This window comes from Canis lupus, chromosome 10 (assembly GCF_003254725.2).
Source record: "Canis lupus dingo isolate Sandy chromosome 10, ASM325472v2, whole genome shotgun sequence".
Taxonomy (NCBI): Eukaryota; Metazoa; Chordata; class Mammalia; order Carnivora; family Canidae; genus Canis; species Canis lupus.
The window spans coordinates 49,100,661-49,122,082 of NC_064252.1; the positions used below are offsets into that span (position 1 = coordinate 49,100,661).

Sequence of the window (21,422 nt, forward strand, 5' to 3'; positions counted from 1 at the left end):
CCGTAAATGTCCTCAGACTGCCAGATGGATCTGTTCTTTGGCCTATCTTTGCCCGCTGGGTGGCCCCAGCATTTCTGCCTGGGATCACGTTCACTTGGCCATTCTGGCAGAAGGCGCCAAACGGTGTCCTTCCATTTCACTTGGCGTTGTCTGTCCCTGGTCACGATCACGAGGTGTGTTCCAGCCCATTCCAGAGCTTACTCCTTACCCAGCGATGGGTGATCGATCACTCTAAGCCGGAGCTCTTCAAACACGGTGGTGCTGTCTGGTACTCTGCTGGCTGCACCGCAGTTCCTGGGGAGCAGACCGAAATGATGGGTATTCCAGCCTCCCCCAGTAGGACTGGGGATGGGTTCACGGGTATGTGGGTGCACCGGCTTCCTGGGTGACCGATAAGCAGCCAGGTATGAGGGAACAGCTTTGTGTAGACTGTTGTTTCCACCCCCAGCCATCTCTCTGATATGTTCTTCTACCTTGCAAGTCTTTAGGCTTCCATTATTCCCCCTTAACCCTGACTCCCTCGCTGACGCTCCGGGATATCTATGTATACCTAATCTCCACCCGTGGGCCAAGCTGCCTCTGATTCCCGAAGGATAACTCTTTTGTCATGGGACTACACTTTGATGTTAACCACAAGATTTTTGCTTTGCTGTCTTTAGGTTTAAAGGCCCTGCTATCACCAGAGCCAGGCTGGACCACACAGCATCCAACACATCTGGCAGCCCTGTGCCAGGGGCAGATGTAGCAGAGGCTGACTACTGTTGTGCAGTGCACAACCTACACAGTCACCCACGGTGGGCTTCGTCTCCTACATCTCATTCCTTGAGTTGACATCATGCTGGATCAAAACACTATTAGAGTGGTTGTGGGGCTGTAAAATTTGACAGCCTCGGATGACCAAACTCTCCAAAAAACTGTAAATCTTAGGATGCCAGAGCTGGAAAGGACTTCAGAAATCACCTCGTGCAATATTCCCATCACACAGATAAACAAACTGAAGCCCAGAAAAGGAAAGGGACTGTCCCAAGGGCTCACAATAAGGCAGAGATAAGCAGAAAAACCTGGGCCCCCAGCTCTGTGAGGGCTCTCATTTCATCACACCTGAGGCTCCTAGGCCTTGTGAAAGTTAACACCTTTCTGTGTGTGTAAGTGGCTTAACCACAGAAGCACACTGAAGTTTAAACCAATAAAACACCCTCCTTTTGCTGAAAGTATGCTAAAGGAGCATGAATTATAGCAGAATTTATTATAACATCCCCCAGAACCCTTTAAGGGTTCAAATTAAGGGGACATTAAAAAAAAAAAAAAACCTCTATTTTACATTTAAATTGCTATGTTAAAATTTAGATTTACCAAACGTGAATTAAGGTATAATTATTAGCATTACCCAAAAATGTAGTCACTCGTCAAAAGCACTCACCACAGGGCTCCTTTACATAGCATTTAATGTATATTTGAAATTGGGTATGATCGATGGGAAGTCCACTGACATGCAGCTTTCCAGGAACACGACTTAATTGTAGGAAAAATAAGAACACTGAAGGTGCCTTAAGTCATGCCACATGGTGCCAAGGTTCTATTAGAGAAACAGTTTCTACTTTCAAGGAGCTTATAAACAACACAAAACACAGTATAGTCAAATAACACTAAAGATTGCAGTATGGGATTAGGCTGGGTTAACACACACACACACACACACACACACACACACACACACACACGCTAATTTCATGGACAGGACATTCAAGCCTTTTTTTGACATGAACGAGTGGTGATTGAGATAACACATTTCTTAAATAGTTGATAGCTCTGGGATAACCTTCGACCAGTTGCTCTCAGACTTTAGCAGCTGTGTTAGATTACCTGGAAGAGACTCCCTTCTGAGGCTCCTTCCTCTTCCCTGTCACTATGGGGTCCAGGCTAACATCCATTTAACCCTCAGGTGATCTCGATGGAACATACCTGGAGAATTTCAGGACCAGAAGGGACTTGCAAATCCACAGCCATCCATCCATGTAATTTTGGAGAAGCTGAGACCAAGGCAAGCCAAAAGGCTTATGTAGGGGTTACATCTGATTACTGTCAGAGTCAAGACTGTATCCTCCATTAGCTGATTCCCAATCAAGAGCACTTTTGATACACTTTTCAATTAGGATAGAACATCATCTCTCTGCTCTTCCCTCCCTCTCTCCTTCCCGCTCCCTGAATGCCAATTCCCATTCCTTCCTCTCCCTTGTCCTTGGACTGCCTCCCCTGGAATACCCAGTTGTGAGTCATGCCCCCAAAACATGGAACCCAAACATTTGTTCAATGTCACGGGCAGCTGCTGAGTCAGAAGCCACTGGAGTGGTCCATGCTGCTGCCCCTGCAGAGCCTCTCCTGGTTCTTAATTGCACCGCCACGCACCCTTTCCGCCAGTGCTTCTCAACACTGGCTGCACATTAGAATCCCCTGGTGAGCTTGAAAGAAATAGCATGCCAAGTTTTCACCCCCAGAGATGGTGATTCAGTCCTCTGGGTGGGCCCCAGGCACTGGCATCTTTCGGTACTCTCCAAGTGAGTCTCATGTGCAGCCAGGGTTGTGAGCTAGGGTCATGCAATATTAGTCCTAATTATTTTTGTACCTGTTAAACCTAATTTGCCAGTTGATGTGGGTGAAGCACAGAGGGGGGGGGGAAGCTTTCAGGGAGGTGAATGGATTCACAAAAGCTGTTTTCCTAAGGCTTAGGAGCTGCACCACCCTCCCCTGCGGTCTCATCTAGCATCTGTGCCTATTAAAGAGAAATAAAGGAGACGTATATAAATGCCTTTTTTTGTTGTTGTTGTTATAGCTTCTTTGGGTTTTGGAATAAAACATCTTCTGGCTGTGGAAATACCCTCATCACCCCTTGAAGGATAGGGAACGTCAGAACACACACCTCTTTTGGGCCAGGAAGCTCCATCTGATTCACCAGTGATTCCTAATTTTGGCCCCAGGTGAAAATCACCCTCCCCTCCCCACCTCAGGGCATCCCCCCAGCAATTTAAATGGGAACCTCCGAGGGTAGGACAAGTCCTCTATGTATCTTAAAGCTCCCTTTATCTTCCCAGAGAAAAAGGCTCTAGGGTCTCTTCCTGGGAAAAGATCTGAAGCAGCTGATTGTAAGGAGGGCTCCTGGGCTTCCAAAATGGTGACCCCAAATGCCCATGGGAGAAACGAGCGACTTCAGGGAGGAAGGCAGGATGTCCAGCCCCCAGTCCTCTTCACTGGAGCCATGTGCCACCCGACAGTCCCCTTTCCAGAGCTGGGCTTACTTCTCCGAATAGCAGGTGCTTGGGGTGCCTGAGAATTCGGGGTTCTCCTGTTAAGTGATGCTCTTTTCCTTGTCCCTCTCACAGCCACAGGCTTTCTGATCCCTCCACTGCCAGTGTCCTTCTCCAGCACCCAACCCCTGCTCCCTAAGCTGCTCCTAGAAGCTGGTTTCTGAGACTTGAGATACAGGGCACCTGGCCTGCTCAGGAGCAAGGTCTCCAGCTCTCCCTCCCTGCGGCCCTGGGGGCTGCTGTTAGGAGGGTGGCTTAGATGGCAGACAGATCAAAGTCTCTTCTTTTTGGGGGCTATTTCCTGTCCCTCGGTGTGGAATTCTCCAGTAATTCTGGTGATCTAGAATTCTGGTGATCTAGGGGATCAGAGATGTCCAGTGCAGCCAGTGTTGCTTGGAGTTCCCTCACTACTTGGCCCAGGGGCAGGAGCGTCACCTGCGAGCTTGTTAAAGATGCAGATTTTCAGGCTCCACCCAGGCCTCCTGAATGAAGTTGCTTGAGGCCCAGGTACCTGTGCTTTACCAAGCCTCTGGGGATTGAGTGGTTTTATTTTATACCCACTGGAATGGTAGCATTCTTATGGCTATTTTGTCTACCTGCAGATAATATCTAAACTCACACCTGCAATCTATACCTAGAAAGGACTGGCCTTGGGCAGAATTATGAGTTTGGACAAGTCCTCTTCAACTTTCCAAGCCTTTTTAAGGCTTACCTCTCACTTTGAAGGGGGGCCGTGGGGTGTACAGGCTCTTTGTATGGCCCCAGTGAAGGAAACGGTTCCCAACTCCTTCACACCCATGTCTCTGTGATCTTATTAGAGGGGGTCCGTGTATCCAAACCAAAGGAGGACTGGTAATTTACTTATCACTAAAGCTCATCAGAGTTCAGAGTTTAAATGCTGGTTAGAAAATTTCTGAAGAAACAACAATTTCCTTGTGATCAAGTAATTCCTTATCAATACTGCACTTGGTATTTATTCTTTACCATAGAATAACCAAAGAGCAAATAGTGAAATGTAACATGAGACTCCGAATATGATGGCAGTAACCCAGCATGATATCCTTGCATCGCTGTTCTGCTAGATTAAAAGACTAATTAAATTGGCCTATCTAATATAAACATAAGCATGCATGAAAATAGGAAACATCCGTAGAGGGAGCATATGAACTCAAGATACTTAGTCAAGGAGGGCTAAAGGAAAAAAGAAATGTGTAGAATTTATTTTTTTTTTTGAAAGGAAAATAACCCTCATTTGTATGTGCTATCATGAAAGGAATCTAATACATGGGAGCAATCACATATCAAAAGATGCATTTACTTGCACGATTGTGGGTCCTTTAGGGGTTATGAAATTGTCTATAAACCGGGATGGATTTTGTCTTGTGACATTTTAATCACCCAGTGTGTGAAGAAGCAGCTCACAAATAGTTTGAGCTGTAAGCAGATGAGTTGCCATGTGTTTAATACCAGATTAATTCTCTTACTATTGTCAATACTTTGGTGTTTCATTCATTGATGGTTGGAACTAAGCAATGGGTGTGTTAGAGGTGAGGTTGGGGAGACTTCGGAAGTCTGAAGGGCTGCTGCTTTTCCTAAAGTAATCCAGGCGAGGAGCTGAGGAAACAATTATGAACACCGCATCGAGCGCTCAGAAGGTGTATAATTAAATGTTTAGTGAATAAATGTCAGACTGAATAGCTATGGTGGTTCAGAGAAGAGGAGATCCCAGTGGACTGCTCCAGGACTGCTTTTGTGGAGGATTTAGGTCTTACAGGATGGGAAAGCTTTAGATGGGGGAGAGGGGAGAGGGAACCCTGGCCTGGAAAGGAGGGCAGGGAGGAAAAATGTGACTTCTGTGAGGAGCAGTCGGGATGGACCTCGTTAGGCTGGTAAGAGCAGGAGAAGAACAAAAGCTTTCAGGTTCAAGGTGGACCCAGAAGGTGAAGGGGACCTGCTTTGTGCCAGGTGGCCCAGCTCTCCCTGGACGAGTGTTTACAATCTCTCCTGCCTACCGAGTTCTCAGTTGGCAGGCTTCTTTAAATGCTGTCGCAGATGGTCTTTCTAAACTGTCCTCAGGGCGGTTCTCTGTACCTGTAGTGACTCTTGACACAGGGCTGAGGATATGGTAGGTCCTCCCTAATTACTTTTTTTTCCCTTCTTAAAATTTTTTTTCCCCAGGGAATATTTATGGACCGTCGAATTCCCCTGTTTTAGCATACATTTCTGCCAATTTTGACAAATACGTGCAGTCCTGTAGCCACTCCCACTATCAAAATAGAGAAGAGCTCCAACACCCCCAAATTCTCCCATTTATCTTTCCCTTTCACAGTGCACCACATTAAAGACGTGTGACATGCAGGGAGAAACCACTGATCCCTTTCCAATGCCTACAGTTTTGTCTTTTCCAGAACATCACTTGGGTAGAATTGTGCAGTATGTAGCCTTTTGAACTTGGTTTTTCCATTTAGCAGGGTGCGTTTGAGGGTTGTCTGTGTTGCTGATTGTATCAGGGATATGTTCCTCCTTGGTGCTGAGTAGACCTCTGTTGCGTGGATGTCCGCCAATTTGTTTATCCATCCCCCAGGTGAGGGACCTTTGGATTGTGTCCGGTGTTTGAGGACTACTGATAAAGCTGCTGGAGATATTCACATATAGATTTTTGCATGACTATCCCTTTTATGTGAGTAAATACCTGGAAATGAGATTGTTCGATTGTGTGTAGTAAGTGTGTATTTGATTTTATAAGAAACTGAACTGTTTCCCAAAGTGGTGAAACCGTTTTGTCTCCAGCAGTGTATGAAAATTCCAATTACTTTCCATCATCGTTAGCACTTGGTATTTCTCAAGTTTTATTTTCTTATCATTATTTTAATGTCATTCTAACAGGCATGTAGTGCTTTCAGCGTGGTTTTAATTTTTATCTTCCTAAAATGAATATTCGGCATCTTTTCATGTGCTTAATTGCCATCCATGTATCTTTTGTGGTGTGGTGTCTTTCAAATCTTAGATTGTTTGTAGATGAATGGATCAAGAAGACATACACACAGTGGACTACTACTCAGCCATAAAAAAAAAAAAGAAAAGAAAAGAAATCTTGCCATCTGCAACAACAAGGATAGAACCAGAGGGTATTATGCTAAGTGAAATAAATTAGAGTAGGACAATTATGTGATCTCACTCATGTGGAATTTAAGAAACAAAACAGAGGATCATGGGGGAGGAGAGGAAAAAATAAGATGAAATCAGAGAGGGAGACAAACCATAAGAGACTCTTAATCATAGGCAACAAACTCCAAGGGTCGCTGGAGGGGTGGGGCGATGGGGTAACTGGGTGATGAACAATAAGGAGGGCACGTGATTTAATGAGCACTGGGTGTTATACAAGACTGATGAGTCACAGACAGCTCCCTCTGAAACCCAGAATACATTATATGTTAATTGAATTAAAATCTTAGGTCAATTTTTGTTGGGCTGTTTCCTTATTACCAAGTTTTGAGAATTCTTTATATATTCTAGCCCTGAGTGCTTTCCCATATATGCAATTTGCAGTTATTTTTATCCAGGTTGGTGACTTGCCTTTCTAGTCTCTTAACAATATCTTTTGAACAGCAAATGTTACTAATTTTGATGTTCAATTTATCCGTCTTCGGTGAATTGTGCTTTTGATGTCCTAATATTTACCTAACCCCAAGGCCTCAAAGATTTTTTCCTCTGTTTTCCTCCAGATATTTAATAGTTTTTACATTTTTTGTCTATCATCTGTTATTTTTGGGTTTTTTTGTTTTTGTTTTTAAATTTATTTTTTATTGGTGTTCAATTTACTAACATACAGAATAACCCCCAGTGCCAGTCACCCATTCACTCCCACCCCCCCGCCCTCCTCCCCTTCTACCACCCCTAGTTCTCTTTTGTTATAAGGAGTTATTTTTGTATAAGGTGCAAGGTGCGAGTCTGTATTTCTTTGCATACAGATATCCAACTGTTCCAGCAGCGCTGTTTGTTGAAAAAGACTATAGTTTCTCCTTTGAACTGTCTACCTTTGTTGAACATCAACTGACCATTTATGTGTAGACTCCTATCTGGACTCAGTTCTGTTCCCTTGTTCTGTTTTTGGTTGCAGTGTTGGGAGTGATGGTTTTTCTAGTTTTCCACATTCTCAGCTAGGGCCCTAACTTGTTTTGAATAAATAGGTGTAGCACTTATAGGTGATTCAGATAAGGTGGCTGTTGTGGTCTCGACAGTTCTTAAAATGTGGTCCCAGACCAGCAGCAATAGCAGCACCTGTGAACTTGCTAGAAATGAAATTCTCAGGCCCTCCCCACACCTTTTGAATTAGAAAGTCCAGGGATGGTGTCTAGCAGTGTGTGTTTAAAGAAGCCCTCCCAGGAATTCTGATGCATGCTGACCTTTGAGAAACATTGTTTTAAGGAGGTGAAGACCTCAGAATTTAGATCATTTCGAAGAAAATGACAAGGATTATGTTAACAGGCTTAATCTAGGTTCTCCTGTGTCTAGGTTCTAATTCAGATATGATTAGACACCGTGGTCATGGCCTATCTGAAAGAGATTCTTTTTTCCTCTTCCAGCCTCGAAAACATTTTTCTGAGCTCCTGTGGCCATCACACTCCCAACAGGAAATGAGATTTCCCTTTAAGGAATAAGAGGGCATTTCTGATATCTAGAAAGGTTTCCAAGCAAGACATCAACTTCAAATAGAGCCAAGTCCGGGACCTAATGGGTATGCATTTCAGGTTAACAGGTTGGCAATCAATGGGAAGTTCTTCGGCTCAGTGAGTGGCAAGTTTCAGGTCCTCCCCACCCAGAAATCCGTTGGGGTTTTCCTGACTGCAAATAAGGAGGGGAGAATATTGTGCAAGCTTTTAAAGGGCCTCAGGCTTCCTGGGCTGCAAGAGGAAGATTGTGGCCCTAGTCTTCCCATGTTCCCGCAGGAGATGCAGGAAAAGCTGTCCTTTCAACAGATGGTTTGGAGCCGGCTGCTTGCCAAAGAGGCCAGGGCAGTTCCAGAGTAAGGGAAGGGTGCCTTCTTCAACCCTGCAAGCCGTTTTTTCCCCCTCAGGAAAATGCTTTAAAAGAGCAAAAGATACAATGTCATATCTTCATTGTAGCTCTACCTTCAACACACACAATATTTTAACCTCTTACTTTTAATTTTCCAGTTGTAGATTTGAACTGGGCCTTTGTTAACAGCTGTGTTTGGAAAGAAAGGATAATTTTTATTTAAACAACCAAAAAAAAAAAAAAAAAAACCCTAAAACCCAAACCTGGCAGGATTAAATTTCCGTGTTTGTAGCCTCAAGATTGAGGAAGGGACCACCCTGGGGAAGAGAATAGACTTTTTCTCTATGCTGGACACAGGATGGCTTGGATCAGGCCCGGGGAACACTTCGAGCTGAAACTTTCTTCCTTGCTTGGTTTGAGCAAATATAAACCTTCTGTTCCAGAAAGTTGTTGCCGGTGTGGTGATTATATGTGTTCCTGCATCATACCTCACGTGACCACCTGCTTTTCAAAATTCTGTATGACACAACTGGAATCAGCACAAGTGGGTTGAAAGTGGGGGCTCTGGGTCCTTCTGCCAGTCCTTTGTGCTCCTCCCTGGCATGTGTATTGTGATAGGAAAGTGAGTTGTCTTTGTGAGTTTGCATATTCTGTTACTTTGCCAGTGGTCTGGTTTCCAAAACAACGTTCGGAACTTCTCATCAAACTCCATGTTCACTTGAAAGAAATTGGCCTCTCCCTTTCCAATCTGCTAATAATCTTTCACAAATTTTTTTTTTCATTTACAGCATTTGAGAAGGAAAGTTCATTAAAAAAAAAACCAACAACCATGAACCACCTGTTAGAGAAATATGAACAGCATGCTCAAATTTTCTTGTTTTTCCCAGTTTCCATATGTGATGAAAAATGGCAGGGACTGGGGAGATGTCCATTTCATGTCCTTTAACATGCATGGTATGGAGGGGAAACCATGAACTTTGGGGCCCAAGACCTTGGTACAAAATCAGGCTCTACCATGTAATAACCACATACCCTTGGGTGAGTCACTTAGATTTTCTCAGCCCCTCATTTGTAGAGTGTTAGGTAATAATACCAATCCTGTAGGATCCTTTTGAGAAGTTACTGTGCAGTAAATGGTATCTATTATTATTTTTTTAATTTGTTTTTTAATTCAGGTATAATTAACCACAGTGTTATATTAGTTTCAAGTGTGCAATATAATGAATGCTTCTACAATTCTATATATTACACGGTGCTCATCACGATTCTTAGACTTTCTCTTTTTACTGGATTTCATATTTTGCTTTAGATGTGCCAAGCACCCACCAGCCTTGGAGGTAAACTTTCCAAAACTGATCTCCTGCCATCGTTCTGTGCAGATCCTACTATCATTCATGCCCCACAATATCCTCCTTTCCCCACTTGACATCTCCCAGTAGCATCTGAGAGTCACATACTAAACTCATAAGGGCCCTCCTGGAGCACCTAAGTTTTAACAGGGTTGAAAGCCTCAAGCTTGGAGGATAAAGCTCACACAGTACAGTTGAGAGCCACAAGGAGCATTTTGGTTTTTAGGACAGCAAGTAATATCTCTGAATTCCTGGCTTCCCAGAGGCAGGTCCTCGAAGCTCAGTTTTACAGAGACTCTGGGATCCGTATGATAGTGATCTGCTATAATGTGTCCTGTTAGCACTTCTTCTTCTGCTCTCTCTATCCACAGGCAGGCTACTTGTGTAACACAAAGTATAGACACAGTACCTAGCACCTAGGAGGCCCGTGGTAAATACTGTTTGAGTGAATGAACAATTCTCACAGGTAAATATCCCTTTTAATGTTTACCCTACATCGCTCCTACTTGGCTTTATTTATCTTTTGCCTCTTGAATTAGATATCTATTGATGTGTAATAAATTACCACAAATTTAGCAGCTTGAGACAATAATGGACGTGTGTTATCCCCTACAATTTCTAAGGGCCAGGGATTCAGGAGGAGCTTAGATAGGTCTGGCCCATGGTCTCTCATGAGGTTGCATGGGATGTTGGCCAAAGCTGTGTTCAGCTGAAGGCCCAGCTGAGGCTGGAGGATCTGCTTCCGACGTGGCCAACTCCCATGGCTCACAAATCAGTGTTGACTGCAGACAAGAGGCCTCCATTTCCCACCAAATGGATCTGGCCATACGGTTTCTTGGATGTCTTGTTGACATGGCAGCTGGTTTTCTTCAGAGTGAGTGATCCAAGAGAGAACAAGGTGGAAACTGCAATGTCTTTTATGATCTAGCCTCAGATAACACACTCTGCAAAACCTTTTTTGGTCATACAAGCCAGCAGATCATCTCTATTCATTGTAGGAGGGGGCTACATACTGATGTTAATCTCAGGAGGCAGGGATCACTGAGGTCCATCTTGGAGATTGCCCATCATACCTCTTATCCAGCCCTTTCTTATTTCTACCAGAAACTGACATATTTTAAAAAGATTTTATTCATGAGAGACACACACAGGGGTGGGCAGAGACACAAGCAGAGGGAGAAGCAGGCTCCATGCAGGGAGCCCAGCGTGGGACTCAATCCTGAGACTCCAGGATCACACCCTGGGCTGAAGGTGGTGCTAAACCGCTCAGCCACCCAGGCTGCCCACATTTCTTTTTACCTCTTTCTTCTAGATGCATCTCAGTTCTCTTCTATTTGGCATCTCATCACCTAATAAGGGATAGCCAGACTCACTAGCATTGCAGGGATGTGGTGGAGATGTGCTTTGGCCAGGGGCAGTACTAAGCCATCACCACCAGTTCTTGACTCTTAAAACTGTATGATAGACCTTAACCTCAGCTTAACTCTTGCTGCAAAGTTTCAGCTACTGCTAAACCAGGACCCACTGGAAGAGCAGGCACATGCCTGCTTTGTAAGATTTCCAGATTAAGAAAGTGCCACCTTCCGCAAGTGAAGATGCAACTCTGGGGCTGCCCTGAGGTACTAAGGAATGGGACAGAGAGCTATGTTTGTAGGAGAGAGGTTGGACGACAATGAGCGGTAACCACTTCTTCCTCAGCGCTTTGGTGACCAAGACTATATACCTTAAGAAGTTGCTGAGATTCAAGGCAGAGCCTGTGGCCAATAATATCTGCCTCCAGACACAGATAACTTGCTTCCTTGGAGAATTTATTTTTTGTTTATTAAAGATTTTATTTATTCATGAGAGAGAGAGAGAGAGAGAGAGAGAGAGACCTAGGCAGACGCAGGACTTGATTCCAGGACCCTGAGATCACACCCAGAGCTGAAGGCAAACATTCAACCACAGAGCCCCCCAGGTACCCCTCTTACTTGGAGAATTTGATCTTCACTTGTACTTCATCAGCACGAAGACCTGAGCTGACTAGAGCTCCCTTCAGCATCTGTGGCCTCAAAATATTTTATGTTCAATAAACTGGAAAAAAGAAAATACCCCCCTCCCTTCTTCTTTCTTCTTGGTGGTTTTTGTTTTCTCTGTATGGGAGCTTGTAGATAGGAGGCCCAAACTTCCATGAATGTCTCTGTTGTTTTGCAGAGTTATTAAAAAACCATGTTTTCCCCTCAAAATAGTGACTGTTGTTTCTCCAACATTCCTGTATCACTAGGGGAGACAGCTCGAGGGGAGACAGGAGTTTCCAAGGCCCTGAGAATCAGGAACTGAGCATTTGTTTTCCTGGGCTGCCGTGTCCCCTGGTTGGGGAGAGTGAGTACCCAGGAGCTGGGCTTGAGAGACGCACTGTGTGTGCATGTGTGAGTGTGTGTGTGTGTGTGTGTGTGTGTGAGAGAGAGAGGCACAAGCACACAACTCGAAAGAGCATGGGTTGGATTATGGAATGTTTTCAGTTCATAAAAGCATTATTGCTTTGACCTGTTCCTCCCTCTCTTCATGTACAGAGTTTTGGTCACAGTCTCAATGGAACATAAGAACAAGTTGAAGCAGGTTTTCTGAAGGCAGGGGGGATCTAAGTTCTGCAAAAGCTAGGGCCGTTATGGCTGTTTCTCTAGAAAGGCTTGGGGCTTGTTCACCTGTGTTATGCTTCCTAAGGACGGTGCAGCCCCCAGCTCCCTGCCCTGGGGACCAGGCTGGCCTGGGCTCCCAGGAGGGAGGGTGGAAGGAAGGCGAGCTCACGTCCTGGTCAGCACGGTCCAAAGGACCAAAGAGGGTAGGGTGTACTAACAACACATCCGTCTACTTCCTGGGGAGGGAGGCATGAGCTTAATTTGGCCCATTATCAGCCTGGACTTTGTGACTTCACAGCCGTCTTTCTTTTTATCTTCTTGCTCCTGCTCCTTCTCTTATCATTCTTTCACTGCCTTTTCTTGTCTCCTTTTCGTCTGGAAACTCCTCCTCTCCTACGTAGTGTGATAAGACAGATGTACCTGGCCCACTTCGTGGGAACCCTGCCCGGGGCTCCAGATCACTCTGGGACAGGACATGGCTTCTCTCGTGAACTTTATGAGTGCTTAAAGCTGCCTTCCCAAGGCAGCTGAAGAAAAGCAGATTTAGTTCCCTGTGGTATTCTTGGAGGCACTGTAGGCACCTTCGAGAAGCTCTGTGGTGCCCAGGATGCGGTAGTGAGGCACTACTTAGGCACTAGAATTTATGGTTTGTAGCTCGCTGTGCTTGAACCTTCCTGAGCTCTGTGTGCCACGGACTGGATGACACTGAAGGGCTCGTATCAACAGCACTGGGTGGACGTGGGCTTTTCCATAGATGACCCCATAGCATTTTTGGCTGGGGTCCCTGTGGCAGAGGCGGCTTGTTACATATTTGGAGGAGGGATGCCAACCTCCACTTGGCACTGATCCCCAACCCCCACCGGCCCCACGATGACCAACTAGCACCTGGGCATGGACAGATGCCCTGCCTAGACTGCTGCCACCATTCTCCCACAGGCCTTTCTCATACAGTATCTTGGAAACACGGACAGTGGACAGCACCCAGCCTCATTGACATGAGCTCCGTGAGGGCTCAGGTGCCCAGGAATGCAGCGACAGCTCTGTTTCCTGTGATCTGAATCACAGGACCGTCACTGGGCCCTGCGGGGACTCTCACCCCACCCTTGGCTGGTGCCCCACTTGGCTGATTTCCTAGGCTGGGAATGTTCTTTGAGTTTTTAGCAGGTCTGCCTAGAGGGTTTTGGTCTGTGGTTTCCTCCTGGCAAGTAGTGACTTTTCCTGGGTACCAGAGGCATGCAGTAAAGTAACCCCAATATTTTGAATGGATGGAGGAGGGAGAGAAGGAATGAATGAGTGAACGAATGAATGAATGCATGCATGCAGCAGGGCAGGAGGCAAGCATATTTCCTGCTTAAGTGAAATCGCTTTGTCCAGTGGTTCTCTGTGTTCACGAGTGTGCCCTGCATCACAACATGGGGTTGGGAGATTGCCCGGCCCTTTCTCCCTGGGCCTCCCCCTCAGTGACCACCGTCCCACTGACCGGCCATCACCATATCTCCCCTCACTTTATACTATGCCGCTCTCCCTATCCTATCAGTGGCTGATTCTTTCATGTTTTCTTCCTACAAAGCACAAAGTAACTTAAGTTTTATTTTATTAAGTGGATAGAGTACAAGCTCTGCCATGAAGACAGACCAGCTCCTTCTGAAAGTGCAGAAGAGAAAGAAGAAAACAGTTTCCATTAAGTTTGAGATGCTAATCTTGAAATGCCTCCAGTGCTCTTCTGATTAGATTCCACACAGAATAAAACATGCAGACAACTGCAAGCCTCAGCCCTCAGACATCTCCGATTCTCCTTGTGTGACTCTCTGGGAAGACATAGATAGCATGGAGTAATCTCTCCTGGGGAATTAATTGCTGTTTCCTCTTTCCTGTTTTGAACAGGATTTTCTTTATTGTGTGAGTACAGCATGTAGAACGTATTCTTTGGCATCACATAAATATTTACTTCGTATTTAAAACTCCTGTCATGAAGAATTTATTTATTCTACTTGAAAATATAACCTATTTTCCTCATGGCAAATAAAAATAAAAGGCATGGCACTGAAAATAAAAGCATAGTTTTGAGGGTTTTTTTTTTTTTTTGGTTTTGTTTTCCTTCCATTTATCTTGCATTTTTTTCATCAGAAAGTCCATAAAGTCAAGCCAGCGAACTATTGAGAGGGAAAAATTAACTCCCCACAGATGGGGTGGCAAAGGTTCCATCTAGCTTCTATTAGGAGCTTCCCCGCCAAGCCATAGCCACCGTTGTCTGGAATATCATGGTAATTCTTTGCTTTGTTGGTGGACACCTCTCAAGGACCAGAGAACAATAATTGAGAGAGTGGCCATGGCCCATCCCTTTGTGGTATGGAGTCTGTGCCCAGAACAGTACCTGGCATCCAGTATCTACAGAGTACATGTTTTTAGATGGACAGTTTATCATATACCCTTCAGAAATTTTCAGTGTGTATTTGAATATATTTATCCTCTTCTCTTTCTCATTTTATGTACATACTATATACCCCTTTCTTCATTTTCTTATTTATTTCTTGGTGGACTTAGCATATCTACTTTTTTTAAAAACCACAGCATTAAACTCCATCCTGTGGGTGTATCATGAGCTAATCAGTCCCCTTTCCAAGTCTCTAGATGAGAGCAGAGGTGGATGTGTGAAGAGGTGGGCGGGGAGAAACAGTCATTGACTTCCATACAGTCGGGTACAAATGGGGCCCAGGCTGTTCTCCCATCCTCAGGAGGCATGACTGAATGGGCCAGGGTGGGAGTTTCTGAACTGACATTTACTGTTTGTTAGCTGTATGACCTTCAATAAATTATTTAGATCTCTTGAAGGCCTGGTTTCTTTGAAGTCAAGAATAGTACCACTCCATGGTATTAGATGATGTATGTAAGTTGCTTACATATCTCATGTATATGAAATAGTACCTCACATGTATATAATAGCACCTCGTGGATATGTGATAGCTCCTCGTGGGTATGAAACAGCGCCTCATGAATATGTAATGGTACCTCGTGCACAGAATAGTATTTCATAGATGTAAGGTACTTAGGATGGTATCCAGCACATGGCGGGGGCCCCATAAATTGTAGCTATTATTTTTCAGCTCCTGAAAAATCTCAGGTTTGACAGTTCCTTAGACCAAAAGACAAAACAAAATACCAGGGTGGATGAGTTGTTTTGTGTTGTGAAATAACCTGCCTTTGAGGACTGGATTCATTCTTTGCTTGGGTTCTAGGAAAAGCCTTCTGAGGAGGTCCCCAGCCTTTTCTCAAACCAGTTCTGTTTCTTACTGCTTTTGTCCTCGAACTGAGTCAGTGTTCCTTGCCCAACCCAATCTTCCTGGCAGCTTGCCAAGTATGAAGAAGGAGTCGTTTTTCTAAAGCCCCTAATGGATGGGGTGCGGAGAGAGAATGCTGACTCTCTTTTATTCACAGTGGCAGGTGTGGAACATCTGGAGGCAGCGCGGCCCCCGCAGGGTAAAGCAATTAGGGGGTGTCAGTGCAGGTTTTGCAGGGCAGGGAGTGAGGCTGTTTCACTCCTCAGGTTGTGTTGGCACCAGGAAGAAAGAGAAAGGTGCGTACCAGCTTGGGGTTTACGCGGAGCCGTTGCATTACCCTCTCTTGATAGATAGAAAAGCAGAAGCCCAAAGAGATTAAATGAATTGGTCTAGGACATCAAGCAAGAGTGGGGCAAAGGCAACAGTTATCTGGTCTCCTAATGCCTAGTTCAGCCATACTGGCCGAAAAAGATCGAAAGAGAGAAGTCAGAAAAAATAAAGACGACCCCACGGCATATTTGCTTGTGGCAAAGACCCCTGTGTGCCCTGAACATGAAGGGTAGCTGCCTGTCCTGTGGTGAGGAATGACAGCGGTACCCAGAGGCTGCTGGGCATGCATACTGGTCAGTCTGGTCCAGGCATCTGGGCCAGGGGGCTTGGGCAGGATCGATCCTTGGGTTTGGCAGTCCTTGCTACACATACCGTGGAAGGAAGTGCTGGCATGCAGGAGTTCCTAAGTCGGGGCCTGCCAGGTCTTCTTAAAGAGAATCCTGAGAGTATGGAGGTTAAGGGTGTATGTCCTTTCACGTAGGGGATGGTGTTCAGTCCTGGTAGGTCGGCTCCCTTATCGTGCAGGAGGAGATGAGGTGCGGGGAGGGAGGAGATGGCGCATCAGTGAGGCCTTCAATGATCAGACTGGCCAGGGAAGGTTGGCATACGGTGTGGTGCCAGGAGCTAGCTCTCCCTGTGTCTGAGAGAGTTCCTCTGGCTGAAATGGGGAGGTCGGAGCCCAGGGGAGAGGAGCCAGATGAGGCTGCTTCACCAGAGTCATGACTCCAAGGTGTGGGCTCTTTCTGCTGCTTCCGCCACCTGTCTGCAACCTGCCGTAGATTGTTCTGAGCATCAGGGCTACTAGATACTCCTTGTGTGAAAGGTCCCAGGAGCTTGAAGTTGACAGACTAATCGAACCAAGCAGGAAACATGCCTGGAATGTTGCTGGGGGCTGCGGTAACAGAGGATCTCACAGTTGCTCCAGAGGACATCCCTGCTTCATTTTATGCCCTCGTGAACTCTTGTCATTATATCTGACAGATCTTCATTTCCACAGAGAGTTTCACTAAAGTTACCCAGCTTTTAGTTGGTCTCTCCCTTCTGCTGTGTGGCAGGTGTACCCATAAAACAAAGGATCTGGAACGGGCCAGATGGACCCTCTGAGGGGAAAGCCAGCCTGAGTTTCGCCTCTGAGGGCTGCTGCAAATGAAGGGTCACACCAGTGACAGCAGTGAGCATCCTTCGGTGTGGGCGTAGAGGGCAGGTCGGGGTAGCTCTTCCCTCAGTTCAGAAGCACTGGCAGCTGTGAAGCTGATGACATTAGGCCTGTCCCCCTCTCCACTGCAACGTCCAGTACCCTCTCCTCGCTCATGCCAAGTTAGCCCTCCACTTCCCCAGCATAGAGAACCGCTTTTAAAAGTCACTAAAGAGCATCAGAGAACATTGTTTTCCATGTACGGACAATCCATAAACCCATCATCCTACAAGAGCATCACGTAATTCTTTTATGTTACCTTCAATCTGCAAGTGTGTTTTACACAGTTTTGTGTTCTTGTGCATTCTGTTTTTACCATCTCCTATCATTTCCCCATGTTCCTATGTGGTCTTAGCTCACCATTTTTAACTTGCTAGAAATGTAATATAATTGGTTAGACCCTTCTTTTTATGTTAGTCCAGTTACTTTGCTAAAACAGATCTGCAACGGGGGAATATATATCAGTTATAATTATATAGTTTTTAGTTTCTGTTTATTGATTTAGACAGAATCCCAAATTAAAGGATCTGACTCTTTTTTATGATGTTTGCTCCTATAATACTGCTTCTGGAAATCTTACCTCCCATTGCAATATGTATAATATGGATAGTACCATTTTAAAACAAACTTGTTTCTTTATTGGGTAAGAAACGGTAAGTCGATGGTAAAAACCAGCTGTTCTTTGCATTTTAAAAATTCCTAATAAGAGTGAATATTTTATAATTCTCCTATAAATTTTACGTTCATGTCATTTACACAGTTATCTCGAGGGATCTTAATGGATATATTTGGATTTGTTGATACACAGACCTCTGTGGTATTCTTGGTATTTAACTTGAAACTAATCAGGGGGAACGAGACAAATCCAGATTGTGGAACATTCCATAAGACAACATCCTAGGCTCTTCATAAATGTATCATAAAAAGGAAACAACAAAGCTGTTCTCCACTGAGAAGGCTAAAGAGATATGGCAACTAAATGCAAAGCAGGAGCTCTAAGTAGCTTCTGAAAAAACTTAAAGCTACCACAACTGTAAAGGGCATTTTGGGGACAGTTGGAGTAATTTGAATATGAACTTTATATTAGATAATATTATATCAATGTTACATTTCTTAACTCTGATAATTGTGGTTATTATGTAGGAGGATAGCTTTGTTCTTAGGAGATGAAGGCTGATATACTTCAGGGTAAGGTGTCCCTGTGTGTGCAGCCCTCAAATGGTTTAGTCAAGCTACATATGTTTGTATCCTATCGTACATTATAAATAATATTATAACATGATCATGCTATAATATTAATTATATTATAATTATACTGTTATATTTATGATATAAATGTAATGATACGTTAGCCCATATTATGTAAGTATAAAAATTACAGAAATTTTTCTTAATATATTTAATATATACTGTGTTGATTTTTATATCCACACCTGTATACATTTATAAATATGTCATATTCACACCATACACTCACACATACATACGCACACATGATACATTACCCTACAGGAATTGGATTTTAATGGAGACCCTTGACAGCAGCAGCAACCTCCCAGCAGGGAGGTTCTGTGGGCCTGAGGGACCCTTGGCTCCCATGAGAGGAATGGGGGATGGGAGTATTTTCACCAACTGGGGGCCCCATCCCCTTTCTCCTCTCACCTGTCCTGCCGCTTGGCACATGGAGGGCAGGGAGGTCCCCATGGGCAACATGAGGATTACATGTGTTTCCTTCTCCTGTAGCCTTCTGTTTTCCTATATCTTTGATATAGAATCTCAAAAGGCAGTGTGTGTGTGCTCCAGGGCAGGAGACACAGAAAGGTTGGGGAAGTTCAGTCAGATAATCAGACCTGACTTATGGGAAATTATTCTTGGCTCTCTGTCTAACCTGCTCCCAGGACCCACCCCTCACTGCTCACAGGTGGTAAGCAGCTTCTCTCCAGGTGTTGAGAACACACTACCGAAAGCAAGCTTGCTTGCTTCCTTCCTTGCTTCCTTCCTTCCTTCCTCCCTTCCTTCCTCCCTTCCTCCCTTTTTAACATTTATTTATTCACGAGAGACATAGGCAGACGGAGAAGCAGGCTCCCTGCAGGGACCTGATATGGGACTCAATCCCAGATCCTGGGATCATGACCTGAGCCAAAGGCAGACGCTCAACCACTGAGCTACCCAGGTGCCCCCTGAGAGGTCTTTAAAAGTCAGCAAGTTAATTATTGGGTTGCTATATTTAACATATTAAAATAAATGGAGTTTAGACCTTTGATTTGATTTCTGGTCATTTCTGTAAAAAATTGAGAAAGAGACCCTCGGGGACACCTGTAACCCTGGTTCTAGCAGGGCTCCTTTGAGAAAACTAGATTGGACTCTTCAGCAGTTTATCTGAAAATACAACTTTCCAGGATCAAAATGACTAGTCAATTTGAAGGATTTGCAAACCAGATTGCACCTGAAATGCATGAGGGGGCTGGCTTACTGTTTAAATGTGATCCATGGTAATCTGGTGAAAGCAGTTGAATGTGCATCCTCTGGCCTCGGCAGCCTGGGCCTGGGGTTTTGTAGATCAGCTTTGTAGCAAGTAAGGGATACTGGAGAGATTTATTTTTTTAATTACCATTTTTTTTCCTGCATCTAAAAATGGTAAAATATTCTGAATATAGTGAAAGGAGGGAGCAGAAATGAAAGTCACCTGTAATTGCACAATTGGATGGCCATGGCCAGATTTCTCTGTGTGTGCACATGTCTCTGTGTTAAAGCAAGGACACCTCCATGAGGACCTGGTCAGCTGGGTTGTGGTCGTTGGTTGCATCAGGGTAGGAGGTAGGCTTTCCATATTCCATCTCTCTCCATGTCAGAGACATTTCGAAAAAATAAGCTCCAGTTAAAAAGGGGACTCAGGCAAGCTCAAGGAGGGGAAGCTGAGGGGCTGAGGGCACACCCCCATCTGCGTCATCTGTCCTGAGGATCAGCAGCTCAGCCTTTTTGCTTGGAGGCTGCTTCCCCCCCTTAAAGCCAACACTGGGCATGTGCTCCCCATTCTTGCCTCTCCTTGACCCTCCACCCCTACCTGCCTTGTCCATACTGACAGACTGCTCTCGGATTCTACAGCTATTTTGGCTCACCCAGGTGCCCAAGGGCAGGGAACCGTATTTCCAAAAAGGTCTAGGAGGAACCATGTTCCTTCCCCCCCAAGACTGACACTGTCATGGTGGCATGTCGGGTGGCGGAGGTTCTTGGGGGGTGCACCGGGTGTGGGTCGAGCCTTCCCAGTGCACTTTAAGCAGTGCCATGCAGGCCACCTTCCTGGGCCTGCAGTAGCTCTGGGAACCAGGCAGGAGAGCCAGGGCCTGCCTCCCCTGCCCTCCAGGAAGCCAGAGGCAGCTCAGCTCTTACATTATGAGAGCCCCTCAGATGAGTGCTTTGGGGCCTTGCTGTCGGGAGAGTGAGCTGTCCCCCAAAGCATGTGGACAGTGTAATGTTGGCTTCTCCCTCCGCCCTCTGGCTTAGAATCTGGGCTCCACCACTTAGTAGCTGTGTTACCAGAGACAGGTTACATAAGCTCTCTATGCCTCAGTTTGCACATCTGTGAAGTGGGGATACATCAGTACCCTGCATGAAGGTTGTAAGGATTCAGTGGGCACCTGGCACAGAGTAAGCCCTTGAGAAGCATTAGCCATCATTCTCATTGTGTTAGTCCGCATGGGCTGCCATAACAAAATAACTGGTTTCAACAGCGGAAATTTCTTTCTCATAGTTCTGGAGGCTGAAAGTCTGAGATCAAGATGCCAACCATTAGATGAGGGCCCTCTTCCTGCCTTGTAGACACCAGCCTTCTCGCTGGGTGCTCATAAGTTAGTGAGCGAGCTCAGAGCACTACTTCTTCCTATAAGAGAACTAACCCCATCCTGGGAACCCCACTGTCATGAGCACTGTCACATCAGTATGTGAATGGGACCGGGTGGTGTGTGTGTGTGTGGGGGGGGCACATACGTTCATTCCATAGCAATCATTATTATTAGTTCTGTTGTCGTTTATTAGCCCCCTTGCAGGGCTTTTTTAGGCCTGGGACAACCCCTGATGTGGAGGGAAGGAAGCAGTGGGGACAGTCCTTCCGTCTTCAGTGAGGTCTTAAAGTCCACAGTGGTGGCTCTTGAACCTTCTGGAAAACTACTTTCTCTGTGTTGTGTCTCCCTCTCCTTTTGGCCTCTAGGGAAAGGTTCCTGGTTGTCCTACTCAGGAAGGGGGGAAGGACGGACAGCCGGGTTTATTAGGCAGCTGCTTCTCTGAGCCAGGCAGCTGGGTGCAGACTCCTCGGCACCCTGTGATGTCAGCAC

General features: G+C 45.4%; 1 protein-coding gene across 4 annotated transcripts in view; it reads left to right on the forward strand.

Annotated features, from left to right (window-relative positions):
• PRKCE (protein kinase C epsilon) overlaps positions 1-21,422 on the forward strand; it is a 525,000-nt gene that overhangs the window by 319,914 nt on the left and 183,664 nt on the right. The gene's annotated exons all lie outside the window — the stretch shown is intronic.